Consider the following 6,172-nt stretch of genomic DNA (forward strand, 5'->3'; position numbering starts at 1 on the left):
AACTCGATTTCTTTAGCAATTGCCCTACGTTCCTCTATAATTCAGCCGTCTTACAAGGTTCTGATACCTCTGATCTCTCACTATGCGATCAGGGTATGATCCTCCTTCGGTTTTCTATCGCAAGGTTTCTTACTTCTTGCTCGACCCCTCGGTCAGGACCACACTCGTTTTCGTCCTTTCTCGACGAAATCGCAGCCACTTCTCCTTTCTTTCACCTCGCCTCCTCTCCAGGGGGTTATTGCTCCTTTTGTCTTCTTGACATTGTTTCACAGAATCGGTGATGTCACCCGAGGGAATAGGGATTAAGGGAGAAAGTTCTAGAAAGTTAAGACAAAAGAACAGAGGAGATACTAAGCCTAACTAAAATTAACAAAAATATATATAAAACTATGGCCGACGGCCACACAACTACGTGTGGGTGCGCGATTCGGGGATGTCTTTTTGTTTGGGTCAGTTAGATGAACAGGACGTGACCGGTGTCTAGTCCGACCGTTATAACAGTTTCTTTGTTAGATAATAAACAGCGATTTTACGATTAGAGATCTTTACACCCTAAGATCCCAACAACTAAGAAACTAATACATACAATCTTAAATTACTACAAAAAAGAAATTGTTTAACCCAAATTTTCTCTTTGTTAGATTTCCTATAAGGCTTAGCTTTCATTTCAAAATTCTATTGGCAAGCGCCAAATCCGACAGAGGGCGCTGTTTTTGAGCCAAGATGGCTGCCGAAAGAGGTAAGGAACCTACCACGTGTTTGTTCAGTGCCTGAGCCGATTCAGTTTCTATCGGTGACGACTACTGCGAGGATCAAATGGAGAACAAATCATTGAATTCATGTTAAATTCTAGACTACCAGTATATCGGCGACAGGAAACGTTGTTTTGTAGAAGGTGAAGCCGTTTTGGATATATGAGACGTACTGTACAGTACATACACACACAAAACATACCAGTAATGTATGGTACAAACTTTTGACTGGCCTATGTCGTATAAATGCTGAATGACTCATCAGGGTAGCCTTCAGATTGGCACTAATTTTAACTATTATGATAAATAAAACAGTTTTTATATTGGAACATGGTGTATACTGCTTAAAATATTTAAATACTTCTCACCTGTTAACGTGTAACAAATATGCTATCACATGTTTACAAAAAGCAGACAGCCCGCTTTGCACGTGCATTTTTCCTGTAATTGAGATGTATTAAAATGCCAATATCTGAGAACACTAAAGTAACAACATGAACTTCGGTGTTGTTGTTAGAGTTTAATCCACAAAATACGATGTGCCCAGCATCCAAAACGGCTTCACCTTCTACAAAACAACGTTTCCTGTCGCCGATATACTGGTAGTCTAGAATTTAACATGAATTCAATGATTTGTTCTCCATTTGATCCTCGCAGTAGTCGTCACCGATAGAAACTGAATCGGCTCAGGCACTGAACAAACACGTGGTAGGTTCCTTACCTCTTTCGGCAGCCATCTTGTCTCAAAAACAGCGCCATCTGTCGGATTTGGCGCTTGCCAATAAACTTATATTTAAACAAGTAAAAAAAAGATTACTTTCATTCATTCATTCTTGAATTTTCATCTGGTCATACTTCAGAACACAACCTTAGAAACATCTCTTTCCTATAGCAGAAATGATGGGTTTTCCAAATTAGACATTTCAACAGGACAATGCTTCCATTCATTGTTCAAATTCAACCAAAAAATGGCTTCAGAATCAAAATGTGAATGTTATGAAATGGCCCACAAGATGTTCTGACTTAAACCCAACAGAAAACTTATGGGGATCATGACAAGAAAGGTGGCTGTCAGTTTTCCAATGTTACGGAACTTAAAATGTGCAATTGAGGATTCATGATTTAACTTGAAACCACAATTGTAACAAATTCTTGTGAATTCAATGTCGTGTGTATTATGTTATTAAAAATAATGGAAGCACAATTAACCATTAAAAATGTTTTTTGATGTAATTTTTGAAATTTACCTAAACTTTTGGGACAGACCTTACATTACTGGAAGATATCTTCCAGAAAAAAAATAAACATTAACAACTTTTTAAAGCTTTCAATTTCAACTAGTTTTGAATATCATGAAAGAAAATTTCTTTTGGATCCCATTGATGCAATGTATTTCTACATTTTTGAATTTTTTTCTACACTATTAATTAGCCAAATATATAAGAAATTAGTCTGTGCATGTTTAGAGGCTTATTTTCAACAAATTTTCTGGTATAATAACTATCATTTTCTTTTGTAGATTCTTTAATTACATCAAGATCATCAGATGAAAACTCATTCAACTTTTTCATCACTCCTTTTTTGATACATTTTCTAACAACTCTTATTTTCTCCCATATTTGAGACTCAAATGAATTTCTTACAAAGGAGAACTATTTGAAGGTTTCAAATTTTCCTGGCATTCTTTTGTATTATCAAACTTCTGTCCAAAAAGAATCTCTAGGAAAATATTTCATTGTATATCCTTTTTCGAAAGAATCTGAACCATCAAAAGCCAAATATCTAGCATTATTTAACTGAAAACTTCAGGTATCTGCATAATAAATTTGAAGGATACATTCTAAACAAACTGGATTCAACATGACTTCTAAGATGCATTTAATGCATTCAGCCTAATACAGGGTACTAATATTTAAAAATCATTTATATAAAAACTCTGCTGTTATAGCTTCTTGAACCCAGGAAAATTTGAATTAGATGGCCCCATGTACAGTGCTGACGACTTCAGACATTTTTCTTTGGGGAGAAATGTTTTCCGAAAAAAGACTGTTTTGGGGTACTGGCAATTGCCCCTTTTGCCCATAGGATAATGTGCCACTGCATATAAAAGTTTTATATAAATTTTAAATTATATTTTTTGTTCATCTGGAAATAAACTCACACAAAATATAATACTCACTTTCAATTTTAGGCACATCTTTATCTTTTGATGAAAAACGATATGTTATAGCTTCTTGGGCCCAGGAAAATTTGAATTAGATGGCCCCATGTACAGTGCTGACTTCAGACATTTTTCTTTGGGGAGAAATGTTTTCTGAAAAAAGACTGTTTTGGGGTACCGGCAATTGCCCCTTTTGCCCATAGGATAATGTGCCACTGCATATAAAAGTTTTATATAAATTTTAAATTATATTTTTTGTTCATCTGGAGATGACATTTCTATAAGGTTGAAAGTACTAGTAGACCACCTTTGTATTGTTATTGTGAGGAATGCATTAAAAGATGTTTACAACTAACAGAATGAAATTTAAAAATAATAAATTACAAATAAATTATATGAAACACTGTAGTTTTCAGACATTCCTAAAAATACTCATTTATTTTATCTACAGATAATTGGAGAAAAACCTAGAAACTTATGAATAAAGAATACAATTCAATAGAAATATCTGCAGATAACTGAATAAATTTCAGAAATTCATTTGTTAATTATAAAATCAAGTAAGTTCTTCAGTTCAAAGTTCTGAATCATTAAAAATTTTTGATTTCTTGAAGTTTTAGTATATATTATTTTCAATTCAGATATTGTACTGAAGTATTTTATCACAACAATACAAGACATAGTCCAAGAATCTATAAGTTTGGAATGATTAATAAAAGTATTTACTATATTACATGAAATATCAAAATATATACAAAAATATATAAAAAACACATTTAAGAACAATGAAGCAAAATAGTGATATATCAAACATTAAAACCCAAATAGTACTAAAGTAGACTAAGTGACATGCAAGAAAAAAGATATGAGAAAAGCATTTTACTGTAAAAATTTATATGTAATTCATATTTAATGTATTATATAAGCTTTATAAAACTATTTTAAAAACCCAAAAGTAAAATACAAATACTATGTATTTAAAAAAAACTGGCCTGAACAATTGTATGAAAATTACAAAAATTATATAATTCATTTTCTTTGTACTACATTTTACACATAGGATATATATATTTTCGTTTCAATAACATAATATAGATGCAATTCAGATCTGATCTACAGTTTTGTTATTAATTAAGTATCGAGTATTATCATAATTTTGTCGTATATAACAAGCAGCTAAATATTAACATAAGTATTTTAATGACTACATTTTTACGTTTATCTGTTGTAAAATGTATTTACTAACTTCTAGGCAGCTTTATAGGATTTAAAAACAAATTACTGCATTCGAAATATACAAGAACCAACGTAGTACTTCGAACCAATATGGCGGATTTTAATGACACGTTACAACTAACGAACAGAAAATTTCACGACTTAACCAACGAAAAACCCAAAATGACAGCTTCCACAAGTTTCTTGTTAGTTGATACAATAGTTACGAGAATTTGATGCTTCTCGCAAGACACTTGGTTTATGCATTAAAAACATTAAAGTAAAATGAACAAAGAATAAGACTTACCAAATGTCTGACGCAATAAACTTTTGTCTTCCTTGTTTCGTCTTATTAAATCATCCTTTCTTTTACTTCTTCATATAAATTCATTACAGAAGAAATTCAATATATACGATACGTTTGTAAAGTCGAATGTGTTAACCGAGCATGACCTCATCCCTACTCTTACTTTCGCTGACATTTTGACCAATTAGTTTACAACAAAATGGCTGGTAATTATACAGTTTAAGGGAATATGAATTTTTAAAGTTATTTTTCTTTAAACGAAGGTATATTTAATAGACATTCAGAAAACGCATAACATTTTCCCGAGCGATCCGTATATAAAGTACTATAAACAAAATATCATAGGACTACTTACCGATCATGTCCCGTCTGAGACGCCATTGCTTAAGCTTGTTTTCGTCGCGGGGCGGCACATTGGACGCGCACGAAGCGTGTCACGTGACTTCTCGATGTTATCCGGTCACGTGACCACCCTCTCGCTTCGCATCTGACATGTTCCTGATAACTTATTCTTTTCGCAGAAGAATTCGCTGAAGTTTGAAGACATCGTTAATAGCAATATTAAAATATCATTCCATTTTAAATAAGGATTAAAATCAACATATAACAACGTATGATAAATCGATAAATAACTCTGCTTTTAAATGGCCTAATCTTTCATTTCTTAAGCAAAATTGAGTTATATTTATTTACATCAAGACAATAGACATCTTATGTTGCATCCGACTAATATTTATCATCATAATATATATCATAATAGAATTACAGTAGAGCGTCGTTTATCCGAATTGATTGGGGACTGGGGTGGTTCGGATAACTTATTTTTCGGATAACGAATCATGTACGAAAAAATATATTAATTNCTTAAGCAATGGCATTTCGAACAGAGAACAATCGGTAAGTAGTCCTATGATATTTTATTTATAGCACTTTATATACGGATCGCCGGAAAAATGTTATGCGTTTTCTGAATGCCTATTAAATATACCTTTTAAAGAAAAATAATTTAAAAAATTCATATTCCCTTAAACTATAAATACCAAATGGCTTTCTATATCTGAGGTTATTATAATGTTGCTAGTGCAGTCTTATCCGAAATATTTTTTCAGCTTCCTTTACGTCGACAGTAATTCTGGTCATTTTACCTTCTAATCCACAGCAATTCAACTCGGCGTGACCTACATACGTTGGTCAAGTCGAACTAATTAAGCCAATTACTAACGAGTCGATACAAATTTCACTCAGTGCGCATGCTCGATATTAATGACGTTTCCTACGAAACTAACGAAATTCAGGAAGGAAAGTTAATTTACATAGCGAAGAAAATGGCGTCCGGTGATACCAACGAGCTATAATTATTAATATAAAAGCTGTCGTTCGTCCGTGTGTGTGTGAATTCCTTGTAACTGCTGCAATTTTTGTCCAATCCAAATAAATTATGGAGATATTGGTTTTACGTTCTGACGGAAAGTTATAGGCTACTTAGTTTGCGGAAATATTAGATATAGAATAAACGTTTTATGGATTTCGGATCGGTGATCGTCTTTACGTTGCAGTGACGTCAGTGACCGGGTGACATACATGCTTGACCAGGGAATTTCCCTTAAGTTGCATTTTTACATATCTTGGCAAATAGCGTATTTTAAACTTTAAAAAAGGATAGCCGTGTCGTGTCACTTCTATAACAAATTTTGTTTTAAAATCGTCCCATACTGACCACGTGACGTTAATTATCCA

At 32.9% G+C, this 6,172-nt stretch overlaps 1 long non-coding RNA gene across 1 annotated transcript in view; it reads right to left on the bottom strand.

The window, feature by feature from the left end:
- Positions 1-4,735, bottom strand: part of LOC111614717 — a 14,085-nt gene extending 9,350 nt beyond the window's left edge. The window contains exon 1 of the long non-coding RNA XR_002754981.1: positions 4,436-4,735. This is a non-coding gene — a long non-coding RNA (uncharacterized LOC111614717). The remainder of the gene's footprint in view (positions 1-4,435) is intronic.
- Positions 4,736-6,172: the final 1,437 nt, after the last annotated feature.

This window comes from Centruroides sculpturatus, unplaced genomic scaffold (assembly GCF_000671375.1).
Source record: "Centruroides sculpturatus isolate CEXI.00-Female unplaced genomic scaffold, Cexi_2.0 scaffold2251, whole genome shotgun sequence".
NCBI lineage: Eukaryota > Metazoa > Arthropoda > Arachnida > Scorpiones > Buthidae > Centruroides > Centruroides sculpturatus.